Here is a 15093-nt window from a genome sequence, read left to right as displayed (position 1 = left end):
TGCCAGGAGCTTCATTCAAGTCTCCCACTTGGGTAGCAGAAGCCCAAGCAGTTGAGCCCCTACTGATTCAGTTACAGTAATACAGATATTTAATTTATTATATTTAAATGTTTACAATGATACAAAAAATCATATGCAGTAGAACATGTACTTATCGACATTTCTCTAGGTTAGCAATATGCACACCCTCTTAGGATGCTGGACAGCAGCAGTAAGTCACAGGTCCTAGTCAATGCTGAAATTACAGAAATAAATAAACAATAAACTACAGAGCGAGTTGTGTGGTCAGCATTTTTGGGATATTGTGTTTTGAGTCTTCAGATCCCATCATTTCTAAGAAACATTCATCTGTGACTCCTGCTTCTGGTAAGAAGAAGGGAAAAAAACAATTCCTCTCGAAGTGAGACTAAAGATAACTATACACCATGGACGCAGCAAGCCAGTAATTCCCATTGCATCTGTATCAGAACTTCTGCAACAAAACGTCTAGACCATTAAACAATAAGAACAAATCAGTAATTCAGTGAAATCATCAGCTATGTTCAATGTCATCATTAAGAGCTAGAATAATTGATCTGGCAAAATTTTCACTTGAATGGAAAATCAATACATAAATACATATTGCTTAGCTTTCTGATAATACAGATTAAAGTGAAAAGTCTTTCTGACATATTACAAGGATTTTTCCAATAATTCTACAAATAAAGAAAATTTTGGCAAGGAATGGGTAGTCCCAAAGCTTTACAAGCCATCATAAAATTTTATAATATAAAGAGTAACTGTGGGGCAACAGCTGAAAATACTGAAGGTACTGAAGGTATTAAAAGCCACATAGGACAACTGTGAACAAAAATATTTGCCAGAAAAATACTTAATATTAATTATATAAGCTTTTTCTAAAAGCAGATGCCACAATACCTTAAACATTCATTAGGAGCCCCAGATAGTACCAGGATTCAAGGCAATGAAAAAAAAAAAAACTGCAGCTGCCTTTAGGTGGAAATGTTTCAGGATTCAAATTAAAGCTTTTTCTCATATATCTCTTAGAAAACTCCAGAGCATTCGAGAAATGTAAATATACATATGCTTCCAATGTATTATCACCATAGCAAGAAAATCCAGATAACATCAGAATTGTCTGAAGACATTCTTGAATTGTTTTATTCTGCAAGCAAGAGAATATTGTAGGCAACTTAACATCTCATTCAAGACTCTCTTCATCTGTATCCACAGAACATTTACAACATGTAACCTGGCAAATTTTCTGCCAAACACAACCTCCCTCACTTAAGCAATCAACCATGATGCAATAATTGCATACAAAGCACACTATTTATATCAAACACTTGTACAGCATACTGTACAAATGTGCAATGACTAAATCTGGCTGAATGTTCCAAATGTTTTAGAAAGGTTTTAATATTCTAGCTACTAATAATCACAGCAATGCATGAATAACATTTGAAAGAAAATTCTGAAAACATACATGAACATACTGCCAGGTTTTAGCATTGATTCTGCCATTGATGAAATACTAAATAGCTAGATACTGGTGGTTGGGAAAGAGCCGGAATTGGACATTAATTAAGAGGTTGTTCATCAGTGTGTAAGGTCTGAGACCATAAGGTCTTTACAATAACAAGTTTACTAACTTGGAAGAACAAAGTAGTAAACAGTTCAAGGCAGAGAAAGAAATCATACTCTTGACAGAAGAATGATCACAGTAAAGGAACTGGTAGAGGAATAAGCTACTCTTACCAGCAATGTTGTGTGGATGTCAATTATCACAGATTATTCTCAAAAGCTGACAGGTAACTACAGGAAGTTTTGCTTACTATATAAAAAGATATCACAAAAACACCCATTTAACAATCAAAACTTTATATCTTCCTGAAAAAAAAAATCAACGTTTACTAAATCATCAAATATTGATGCCTTACTATCTTCAACTGTCTTCAAGTGAGCAGAAGAAACAGGCAAGGGCAGCTTACCAACAGATGGATAACATAATCAAAGAGTAAAATGAAAGGTCAGGAAGAGGAAACAAACTATGTCTTATCAGAAAGGCTAAATTTCCATATGGCATTGGAATTGGAAAGAGAATTTGAAAGATATCATCAAAGGAAGGATTACAAAGAGAGAAAATACTTGTTGCCTACAGGGTAAGAGTTTAAAAAGAAGACCATTTGCAAAAAGAAAATAAGACTTAACAAGAATGAAACTGCATTAAACTATAATAAGCAGTCAAATGAATGAAAGAGAATAAAGTGGGAAATCACAGGATGGAAATTTTGCTTATAGGTAATTTAAATGATTTAATAATCCTCCATTCTAAATTAACCAGTGAAGCTGAAGAACAAATGAAGATAATCAGAAGTATTTTAACATACTTGTTTGAGAACAATATAAGCGGTTTGACATATGCAGGCATGAATATTTCTGTGATGGAAACTTGAAAATGTCTATGTTTTGTTGAAATGCCTAAATTTAATGAAAAATGTATTATCATAAAATACTCATCAACTTTCAAAAAGTATTTTCAATGAAGGCTAATCATATTATTAATTTTCTCATTTTAATTGTATCTACACATCCTAGAATAAAGACTTGGACATTAAAGCAATACCCATTAGACGCTAGTCCCATTTGCCTACTCAGTGAAACAAATCTACTTCTTTCAGGGTGGTCATGATATTTAACCTCTCCAACCTTTGATTTCCTTTTCCATAAACAAAAGAAAAAGGGGAGAAGGTATCAACCCTGTCTACCTTTTGATAAATAGTAAGCATACAAGGCAAAAATGGATGCAAAAGCATTTAACCTGTCAAATATTGGTGGTAAAATCATAAAAATTCAACCTATATTTCACAAAGTTAAATACTAGGCTACTTATTTTTACTCAATTTCAAAAGCAGCCAAAACGAATTAAGCCCAACTGTGTGACTTACAAGGTAAAGATAAAGGATCTAATTATACGAGGATTTGCAGTGAAGACCAGGAATTTTGATTTGACAATCTGCGATTCTTAAAATATCTATGTTTTTACCATCCAGTTCATAGGCACTAAAGTTTCATATTTTTTCTTGTTGCTCTCCAAGTACGGACTCACAGCTTTCCCCAAAATATCTTCTAGAAAAGTCAGCTTAAAGTTCAGATGGTTTTGGTATATTTGCAGAATGTTAAAAAATCATTAGATTTCTCAAATTCTGAAATAAGTACAAATGGAATAGGGCTGATAGTCGGCACAATTTTTATGTGCCAGATAGGAAATAAGAAACAGCTGACTTCGGCAAAATGTTGAAATCATAAAGCAGGTTCGGCAGTGGGTAAACGGAGAATTCCAAGAATAACTGGTACTGATTCGAAACAACAATTTGCAGCACAACTGTTATCATCTTCTGGGGACATGGAGAAGCTAACAGTGGGCATGATAGAGCTCTTCAAATACACTGCTGGAAAATGGGATTCAGTTTATCATGGGACAAAAAGTTGAAATCCATTTTCCCATAATATACATTTTTATAAACTTTTTGAAGACTTCATGTACATATATATTTCAAAGCTTTTACACCAAAGTAAATTTATCTTATATTTCCCTTTTCCATTAACTTTAAAAAAAAAATGTTTTACTAGTTTATGAGACAGTTTCATAGGTTCTGGCATTACCCTCCCCCATCTCCATATCCCCACCTACACCACTGATTTCCCCTATATTCTGACAATAGTAGAGTCCTTCATAATCAGTCATAAGTCCATCATTCTGCCATTTAAGTGTATCCTGACATTGTAGGTATGGACAATTCCATTAACTTTTTTTAAAATTTTATTAATTACATTGTATTATGTGACATTGTTTTATAGGTACTGGGATTTCCCCCACCCCTCCCTTAGCCCTCCCCCCATGGTGGATTCCTCCACCTTGTTGTGTAACCGTAGCTCAAGTTCAGTTGAGTTTTTTCATTGCAAGCATATACCAAGCATAGAGTCCAGCATCTTATAGTCCAGATAAGTTTAACGGCTTCTTGGGGAGACCTTCTCTGGTCCTCGTTCAGCTGATGGCTGCAACTGCTGGGTTGGTTCCGTCTTGAGCCTCGACTTCCACTGGAATCAATGGGTGTTGTAGTCCTTCCTGGTTCCGCTCATCACTTACTCAGCCATCACATAAACCTCCAGGAGCTGTAGCCTAGTGGGAGCAATCCCCAATAACCCCCACCTGGACCACCCCGTCCTGATTAGCCAGCATGTGTAGCAGCCTAGTTCAGTATGCCCCGTATCCCATTGGGCTCTCGTAGATGTCAAGGGATATTGGAGCTTAGTTCCATCCAACCAGCTCAACTGTCTAGTGCTCACAGATGCTGTTGAGTGCCTTTCTGTCTAGCCTCCCCAAAGTGTTAATCCAAGAGGGGGGAGCCCACTATTTCCCTCCCAGGTCACTAGCATTCTCGGTTTGTGCTCTCTACAGGTGGCCCTATGATTGGACTTGCAGTAATGGCTGCTTGTACCAACTTCTGCTCCGGCTAAGTCCCGACCGCTCTCACACCCTCCAGTTTTGTTGACACTAGTAGGAATAGCCAGCCCTTCTTGACTCTTCCCTGATCTGGTCCATAAGGCGCACAGGTGCTGCAGCCCTACCTAGTTTGGTCCCAACTCATGCTCTCCCGTGGGAGTAGCTATCCAACAAGGGGATCACCCCTTATTCCCCTGTCGGTTCTGCCCCCCCTTCCTGGCTGAAGGTATCTCATATAACAGAATCATCATGAGAGTTGGTAATAACGATAACAGTCACCATTACCCTTCATGGCTTTCCTTGGGCCACTAACTGAATTAGTGCATAAACTATGTAATTCATACACCAAACCCATCAGAAAAGTAGAGGCTTTTTTTCCTTTTCATCATTTAATTTCCATTAGTGACCCAGATAGGATTTAAGCCCCAGGCATATTAAACTCTCTAATTTTGATTCTTCCATTTTTATTATTATGTGTGCGAAGATCAGATTCAAAATGCACCTGAAATCCAGCATATTCCTGGATACTAAATTAAGGAAAAAGTTGAACAAAAACACTAAATTATACCAGAAAAGACTACACTCATCTAATGCAAAGACAAGAAACACCTGTTGTCATGTTAGAAATCTAGTGAAATGCAGAGATTCTGAATATGAGGCTAGCTCTGGTGAACCAGGACAAGAAAGCAGCACTACTTATGAGCAGCCCTTCTGACAACAGCTGCCCCCAGCATCAACCTGTAGCATCAGCACCAGCAAAGGAACCTGGCTATGATGCCACCAAAACACATAGGAGGCACTATGAACATACTGGATCAAACATATATCCAACTGTTTTTTCATCTTGCAGATTCAAGAAGGCAATACCAAACATTGGATTATAAACAAAGATGGACAAATACTGTTACAGGAACCTTAAAATACCAGAATGGTAATAGCAAACTGATATTAAGTTTAAATCTGAGAGATTTTAAAATTAACAAAAGCTACTTCTCTATTATTATAACACAAATCAAGATAATGTTCTAGAAGTATATTCACAAGAAAACACTTCTCAGTGGCAACAGGATCAAGAGTAAGTTTTGAGGCCTGGTACAATGTCCTCAGTGGGGAAAGCCTCGGGCCATCCTTTGCTGATTTCTTAGGCCATATTCAGAGAGCTGGAATGGGAAGCAGAGCTACTGGGACTTGAAACAGTGCCATACAGGATGCTGGCACCACAGGCTGGAGGATGAGCTTGCTATGTTACTACAATGGCCCCATAAATATGAATTTTTAAAATTAGATTTTAAGGCCAGGGCCTTTTTCTTTACAGAATGTTTCTGCTTAATTGTCAAATGATATTTTTAAGATTAACCAAAAAAGGCTACTCAGGTTCCAAGGAATGAATTAATAAATAAGCATAAATTTTGAAAAAAGCTTATGAACATTTAAATTAGTGATTATGATGTTGGAAATGGTTTCAGAAATGTCAGGGCACGGCACAGTAGCCAAGTAGCTAAAGTTTTCGCCTTGCATGCACCAGGATCCCATCTGGGCAGTGGTTCTAATCCCAGCAGCCCTGCTTCATGTTCATTTTCCCTGCTTGCGGTCTGGGAAAACAGTGGGAGATACAGAAGAGTTTCTGGACTCCTGGCTTTGGATTGGCTCGGCTCCAGCCATTGCAGCTGCTTGAGGAGTGAATCAGCGGACAGAAGATCTTCCTCTCTGCCTCTCCTTCTCTCTGTATATCTGACTTTCCAATAAAAATTAATAAATCTTAAAAAATTAACATCTTCTGAGGAAGATAAACATTACATAAGCAATTAGCAAAAATATTAACAAAATCATACAACTTTGACTAGTTTTTAGTAGATCCAACATGCCAAATATTCTGAAGAGTGCTTTTATATACTGCTTTTCATTATTTATATTCACAATAACCCAACTGGCTGGCTCTTGCCTCAATTTCTTTTTCTTGTCTCCACTCTAAGCATGAGGAAGCAAAAATTCAAAGGTGTCTAAGTAATTTGCACTAGGTCTTAAGGTTAAAATTTTGGTGAGCAAGAACTTAAGCCCAGGCATATGTCAGAGACCCATGTATTTTCTACTCCTCCCTTCTATTATGCATCTAAACTGGTATTGTGCCTGATGATTATGGCCTCTGATAAAATCGAGTGAGGCTGATCTTACTGAGTGAAAACTGTGACTGGGGAGCACGAAGTGACCACTTTGAAAAACACTAATTTTTTCCATAGAAGTAAACTAGTAAGTAGAAACCTATTAAGAAAATGTTTTCTTAATAAGAAGTTGAGGATGGCCAAAAGCCTGAGACCCTGCATCCATGTGGAAGACCCAGAAGAAGCTTCTGGTTCCTGGTTTCGGATTGGCTCAGCTCCAGCCATTATGGCCATGTGGGGAGTGAATCAGCAGACAGATTTTCCTCTCTGTCTCCCCTCCTCTCTGTATATCTGCCTTTCCAATAAAAATAAATAAATCTTTAAAAAAAAGAAATATATATTATATCTAAATAAAGTTAAGTTTCCAAAGACTATGCTTTTTTGGGGGAAAGAATTTTGAGAAAAACAAATCTTTCTTAGAAGTACTCTCATACATATATGTATACACACACACATGATATGGTTTCTTAGCCCCTGGTTTATTCTTTTTTTTTTTATTTCATTTCATGACACAGTTTCATAGGCTCTGGGATTTCCCCAACTCCTTCCCAAGCCCTCCCCCAATACTGATTTCCTCCATATTATCACAGCAGTACAGTTCATATCCAGTCATGATTCCATCATTGTGGGCATGGACCATGTAGAGAGTCCAGCATCTTATTGTCCAGATAAATTCAGCAGTTTCATTGGGAGACCAACCTTGGTCTGAAAGTAGAGCTGGCAGAATATCATCCCATCCGATGAAAAGCCACTACACAAATTCAACAACAATTTACAACATCATGAAGTTAACTGACATGGTATTGAGTGACCAATATGTAAGAAAATGCAAGTTCTTAACAACATCCTGTAACTACTTCATTGACATTTCAATTTTAGTTTATACACAACCAGCTGCTATAAACCTTAAAATGGTTATAGGGTACTATTGAGCTGTCTCATGTCTTTCTTTTTTTGTTTGTTTGTTTTTACTTTTTTAATTTTTAAATTTATTTTCTTTTCTTTTTTTTTATTGTTAATAACATTGTATTATGTGATACAGTTTTATAGGTGCTTGGATTTCCCCCGCTCCTCCCACAACCCTCCCCCCATGGTGCATAACCACAGTGTCTTTCATTTTTATACTTAGCAGCTTATAGTATGCAAGTGTGATTTTTACTGAACTTTGTGAATTTTAGGATAGTCCAAACAGGATTATAACTCTAACATGCCATATGCTGACAACTGAGGAGCAGAACAGTTTTAGGAGGGGTGTGCAGAAGAATCTTCAATACCTTAATGAGGAGTAACTAATCTTTGTGTCCTACCTAGTAAGGTATATGGGAGTCCAAGCTGACTTTTTCCCTGGTTTATTCTTTAGGTGAAGAAACAGATCTACATCCTTTGAACCATCTCTACACACATCTGAGTTCTAGCAAGTTTTTGCTCTGCGCTTTAGAGCATTTCAAACCTGAATCACTTCTAGCTCCTGTTAGGCAGAAATATTTCCCAGAATTAGGAAAGTGTTACATTTCAACATTTTTTTTAAAACATGCTGCTGTCATAATTCACATTTTGAAAGCCTCAGAGCTGGCTATGTCTTATTGAAAGAAATGACCTCAGTATAATTTTCTTTTCCAACTCTCTACACACAAATCCACAGAGGGCTGTCTCCAAGAGAACTCAAGCTCTCCAGTCAATCCATCACTGTCTGTCTGAAATAGTAAGGGTATTTCTATTGAGAGTGTGCTTAAAAGAAGTCTAATAGCTCAGTCCAAACTACATTTATTCAAGAGGATGCCCTTTCACCCTGAAACTTTATTTCTATACAGTCTTGGAAGTGAACATTTTATTATGCCACAGGTCATAATAGTATCTCAGGGCAAGTACAATAAAATTGCTTCATTATGACACCATAGGAGGAATGTGATCTTACATATAATTTTTGCAGTCTTATTTAAGTATTACATAAGCTCCCCTTCATCACAATATTCTCTTGTAAAACTGCTTTAAACCAAAATAATAGTCTAAAACTTCCTTGGTGAAATTCTAGAAAGCTAAATACCCTCAGTAAATGAATTTGAGATTAAAAAAAAATCCAAAAAAATGTATAAAGTGATCCTGAACCTATGGGATTCAGCCTTCACCTTGAACAGAAGGAGTGGAAAAAAGTAAAATCAGCTCTGAATGAACACTGCTTTGGGTTTAAGAAAAGAATCCACTCTACTCTCAAGACCTAAAAAACTTCAATCTAAATTTCAGTGTGTTTCTGGTTGAATACTATAAGCTGCTAAATATAAATATGAAGAAAAAAAAGACATGAGACAGCTCAATAGTACCCTATAACCATTTTAAGGTTTATAGCAGCTGGTTGTGTATAAACTAAAATTGAAATGTCAATGAAGTAGTTACAGGATGTTGTTAAGAACTTGCATTTTCTTACATATTGGTCACTCAATACCATGTCAATAACTTCATGATGTTGTAAATTGTTGTTGAATTTGTGTAGTGGCTTTTCATCGGATGGGATGATATTCTGCCAGCTCTACTTTCAGACCAAGGATGGTCTCCCAATGAAACTGCTGAATTTATCTGGACAATAAGATGCTGGACTCTCTACATGGTCCATGCCCACAATGATGGAATCATGACTGGATATGAACTGTACTGCTGTGATAATATGGAGGAAATCAGTATTGGGGGAGGGCTTGGGAAGGAGTTGGGGAAATCCCAGAGCCTATGAAACTATGTCATAAAATGAAATAACAATAATAATAATAAATTTTGAATGTGTTTCTATGTAGGTAATACCTCCAATTACTTGCCAAAATAACATGACGCAAATCCTCTCTGGAAAAAAACATTATAACTCTAGCTTTAAGGAATTCCCATATTGGAGTTTCTGGGAATATCAGCTCAAACTTTTTTACATGCCAAAAATGGGATTAAACCAAGTATATATCTGAGCAAAAGCAGGAAATACTGAAATCATCAGATACCAGAGACCAAATGGTGTGTATAACATGCTTAAAGAAACAAATGAAGATATTGAAAATGTGTAGTGGAAAGAACGGACTGTCTAAACTAACCAAATATACTAAAAAAATCAAATAAAATTTTTAGAACATGATACTCAATGAAACATGAGCTTCTGGTTTGTTAGACATTAAACAAGTTTGAAGAAAATTAAGTATACAACTTTGTGAAACTGGGAATAAACTTGATAAACACACATTTTACATTTTACAAAAATCTAAAAGGAAATAAAGGACAAAAAAATTACATAGAAAATGAATCTATAATGACCTATAATGAAAAATCAGCAAAGCTAACAAATATTCCATACACATATAACTAAAAGACACATATCTCTGACAATAGTTCAGCTAAGGGAAGTCACAAATAACACTGACAATGAAAAAGGGGAGGTAACTACGGATACTACACAAGGCAACATTATATCTTTATTACTAAAAACTAGAGTGGGATAGAAAATTTCCCATAAGATAAAATATCAAACAATCCTGACTCCAAATCTATTACAGAAACAGAACCAATAATTTTTTTTAAATCTTATTTTTTAGCAATGTGGCATAGTGAATTGAACTACCACCTTTGATGCTAGCAACCCATATGAGCTGGCCAATTCTAGCTCTGTTGTTTTGCTTCAGATCCAGCTTCTTACAAATGTGCCTGAAAAAGCAGTATAAGATGGTCTAAGTATTTGAGTGCTTACCACCCATGTGGAAGACCAGGATGGAGTTCCCAGGTCCCGGTTTTGGCCTGATACAGACCTCACTGTTGTGGTTATCTGAAGAAAGCAGTAGAGGATGGTCCAAAGCCTTTGGACCCTGTACTCACATGGGAGACCTGCAGGAAGCCCCTGGCTGTGGCAGCCATTTGGGGAATGAACCAGTAGATAGAATATCTTTCTGTTTCTCCTTCTCTCTGTAAATCTGTCTTTCAAAAAAACTAAAATAAATAAATAAAAATCAGTAACAGTAAAAAGTAAAAGTCCAAGGCTTTTACAGTGATTCTACTGCAAGTCCTGGAATCCACCTTTGTGCCCTGACATTCTTGGAATACAATCTCTTTTATTTACACCATAATTGCCAAATTCCAATAATATTTGTTCTGAACCATAAACTTATTAAGAAAGAAGAGAAAAGGGTAAAACAGGATAAAACAGCATGCCAAAGCGGGCTTTCACAACAAAACAACTTGCTAACAATGTACTCTTAGAAAAGCCATTTTCAGAAACCCCTTGTAGAAATTTTTGCTTACAGCTCATAGCCGGAAATACAACACACAGCCTTCTCTAATTTCAAGGGTGTTTGGAAAGATCAATACTTAGGCGGGACACACTGCCAACCTAAACAGATTGGGGATCTTGTAATAAGAAAGAAGAATCTGGATATTGGTTAGCCACAAGGATGTCTGCCAAGATACACTCTTAGATTTTAAACTTAGCTAAAATTAAATACGCTTAAAAGTTAGTCTCAATCGAAAAAGCCTTAAATAATTAAAATACAAATTTGCAGAATATATGTTGAAAGCTTTTAAAACTATCATACTTTCAAAATCTTTTTTGGGTGCAGCAAGAAAAGGGGTTTACTTTCCAATGATTAAAAAGTTTAAGCTATAGTTCTAAGATGGTACTATAGTGTGAGGACAGGATTAAACTGATGGAAAATAATAAGCCAGGGTCAAGCAGAGAGAAGAGATTCCAGGAAATAGGAGAGCACAGGCCTAAGGCATAGGAGCACCTGGAGATCCATGGACATGGGGAAACAGCAGAGACAATGGAGCAGTTTTGCAGTGACCAGACACTCCAGTGGCTGTCAGCTGTCAGTGATCAGAGTTCTACTGGTGACCAGGTGGAAAGGGGAGTTCACCAGGAGTTCAAGTGATGAAGCCTCATCCTGTCGACTTGTTTGATTTGACCTGAGCAGAGACAGAACGGCAAACCACAAATGGCAATGCAGGAAAAGGATGGATTTGATGGCCCAGACCCCAGCCAGTGCCACATCAGAAACCATTCTGTGAACTGTGGCAAAGGCTGCAGGACAGGAGGGAGCTGTGTGAGCTGTGCATGCAATAAGCCAGCAGCAGATTCACTTCCGGCTCAGCACACTGCACTGGTCCCACAGGGAAACCAGTACTGATTCAGCATCCTACAGGTTCCACCCAAAATAGGTCCAGGTGGCCCACAGACGTAATGGTCAGCAGACCCAGAACCCCAAGAGTGCCGTATCAGGTGCCATTTTGTGCACTGTGGCAAAGGCTGTAGGATCAGAGGGAAAACAGTAAGTTGCATATGTGCTAAGCAGCAATGAACTCAATTCTGGCTTAGCATACCAAACTGGTCCTACAGATAAACAGTTATCAATATGGCATCACATGGATTCCAACCAATATAGGTCTGGCGGCCCTCAGACCTAACGGCCAAAGGTTTTAGCAAGACTCAGTGATTTATAACAGCTGGCATCTGCCTAATCACAGGCATTGTTCAACCCAGGATTGGGAGAAAGGCTGTGCAGGCAATGGTGGGTCCACAGCACAAGATAACAGGACATGGACAGGAGAGTGGCGAGCCAGGAGCTTGAGCTACAGAGACTGTGGGAGAAGCCTAGCACAAGCACCCAGGACTGAAACTTGCTGGAGGGAGTGGCACAAGTGACTGCAAATGAAGAACTGGATATAAAACACAATCAATAAAATTGAACCAGTGGGCAACACAGCTTAGAAACCAGCCCTAAGGAGAGGAATCTGCTAATTAATATCACCATTAATCTCAATGGACAGAACAATGGGACAGAAATTCAGCAAGGAAACAGCAGAGCTCACCCAGACACTACAACAAATGAACTGATTCAATATCTACAGAATCTTTCATCCTACAGGAAATATACTTCTTTTTTTCAACAGTACATGGAACTTTCTCTAGGACTGACCACATTATAAGCCACAAAAAAAAAAAAGTCATGCATCTTCACAGACCATCATGGAGTAAAACTGGAGACTAATAAATCAGAATACCTCCAGAAGACATATAAAGACCTGGAGACTGAATAATACACTACTAAATGAAAAATGGATTGTAGAGGAAATCAATGGGGAAATTTTATTAAAAATCACCTGAAACAAATGAAGGCACCAACACAACATATCAAAACTTATGTTCAAGGCAGTGTTAAGAGGAAAGCTTATCTCAATCAATGCCTATGTTAAGAAATTAGAAAAGCACCAAGGAATTGAACAAACCCCATACCATTTGAAGGAGCTAGAAAAAGAGCAACAAAGCAATCCCAAGATTAGCAGCAAAGAAGAAAAAAAACAAAATAAGGGAGGAAATAAACCAGAGACCAAAAACAATCCCTAAGATCAATGAATCAAAGAACAGGTTCTTTGAGAAAATAAACAAAATAGATTTCACACTAGCCCAACTAATCCAAAAAAGAAGGAAGAGGTAATCAATAGGATTAAAGATGCAAAAGGAAATACAACAACAGATACTTTGGACATACACAGAATTATTTGAAATTATTACAAGCAACTTCTTGCCAAAAAATCAGGAGACTTACAAGAAATAGACAGATTTTTCTACACATACAAACTACCAAAATTGAATCATGAGGCAGTTAATCTATTTTTTTCCCTGACAATCTCCAGTATATTCAAGGAACCCCAAGGTTTTCGCGACTGTGCTCATACATCAGCCTCATCAGTTATAGCTTCTGATGGCACTTCTTATTTGTTACTGGTATCATCAGAGCAAGTAATTAATAATCTAAATAGAACTATAACAAGGACTAAGATAAATCAGTAATTAAATCCCTCCCAATGAAGAAAATTAAATCCCTCCCTGGAACAGATGGCTTCACTGCAGAATTCTACCAAATGTTTCAAGAAGAATTTACCCAGTCCTCCACAAGCTATTCCAAGCAACAGAAAGGCAGGCAATCCTTCCAAACTCATTGGATGAAGCCAATATCACCCTAATACCAAGCTAGATAGAAATATAATGGAAAAACAGAACTACAGACCGATATACTGATTAACACAAATGCAAAGATCCTCAACAAAATACTAGCCAACAGATCCAACAGTAAGTTATGTTCTATCACAAAGGAACAGTAAACTAAAATGATAAATTTCATCATACAGATCCTTGGAAAGCAGCAGAAGATGGCCCAACCTCTAAAGCTCCAGCACCAAGCTGAAAGACCCAAATGTATTTTATAAAATTCCTAACTATACATTTTAAGGGAAATTGGTGAATTTCCTTTCAAAATTAACTCAAACATACATATCTTTACTGTTTAGTCTATAATATAATATTAATAGAATATTCTAATAAACTTATCAAAATGACTCATTCAATTTGGCAGAGCTACAATCAACTATATAGCTTTTTGATGAATATTTCCTCGTTTCTGGAAAATTTCTTTTCTCTCATTGCTGTAATAATTCTTAAAATGAGGAATAACAATTACTTGAAGTAATAAATCCTTTCTGTAGCCACAACAGCAAGCATGAACTGTGACTCTGGCAAAGGGAGAAATATAATGTTTACATATAATATATAATGAGCTTTTGATTAAAGAATAGGATTTGGAGCATAAATATTTAAAATTTGAAAATCTTGTTTTGTTAGAAATGCACAATGATATTATCATTTTCCATAAACAATGATTACCTTATAATCATCTTCACTTCAAGATGGATAGGGAGATTATAGGTTTAATCTTCAAAGGAATGAAATTCACCTATCTTGGCTCAGATAATAACTTTACACATACATACACATCACGCACACACAAACATACTGATCCTTCTACATTCTATATGGTGCTGCTTTTAACATTGACTTTTTTTTAAGAGTTGCTAAATAATTTTCTCTGAGAATTTTATCTGTTTTTTCTTTTAGAAAGTATTTGCTAAACAGCTAAGTATGTTCTTATTACATCACTTATTAAATACTAAAAATACATTTTCTGCAACCTTATCATACAAAATATCATCATTTCAACATGTAATCAACAGGAAACAAGTATCAATGAGATATTTCCCATTCATTTTTTCATACTTTGGAACCCCAGCATGTATTTTATACCTTCAGGACATTTCACTTTAAATGCTGAATTTCAGGGCAGGTTTTTCCCGTAGAGGTGAAGTCTGATTAAAACTTCTGTATCCCATATCAGAGACCCTAGGCTGGACCACCGGTTCTGATTTCCAGCTCCTACTAGTGGATACCCTGGGAGGCTATAGTGATGCCTCAAATAATTGAGATGGTGTCAGCAATGTGGAAGGCCTGGGCTGAGTTCCTGTTTCCAGGCTTCTATCCACTACAGCCCTACTCATTGCAGGCATTTGTAGAATACATAAACAGAAGCATGTGCTCATTCTCTCTCTCTCTCTTTCTCCCTCTAAAACCCCTTACTG

At 36.9% G+C, this 15093-nt stretch overlaps 1 protein-coding gene and 1 non-coding gene across 2 annotated transcripts in view; both read right to left on the bottom strand.

Moving 5' to 3' along the window:
* DOCK3 (dedicator of cytokinesis 3) overlaps positions 1 to 15093 on the bottom strand; it is a 251319-nt gene that overhangs the window by 161205 nt on the left and 75021 nt on the right. The window lies entirely within an intron of this gene.
* On the bottom strand, positions 13352 to 13422 carry LOC121166203. Its single transcript, XR_005885365.1, has one exon. It is a non-coding gene; the product is annotated as a small nucleolar RNA SNORD49 (small nucleolar RNA).

Source organism: Ochotona curzoniae, unplaced genomic scaffold, assembly GCF_017591425.1.
Source record: "Ochotona curzoniae isolate NIBS_2020 unplaced genomic scaffold, NIBS_Ocur_1.0 contig_908, whole genome shotgun sequence".
Taxonomy (NCBI): domain Eukaryota; kingdom Metazoa; phylum Chordata; class Mammalia; order Lagomorpha; family Ochotonidae; genus Ochotona; species Ochotona curzoniae.
This window is presented reverse-complemented; position numbering and strand designations above follow the sequence as displayed.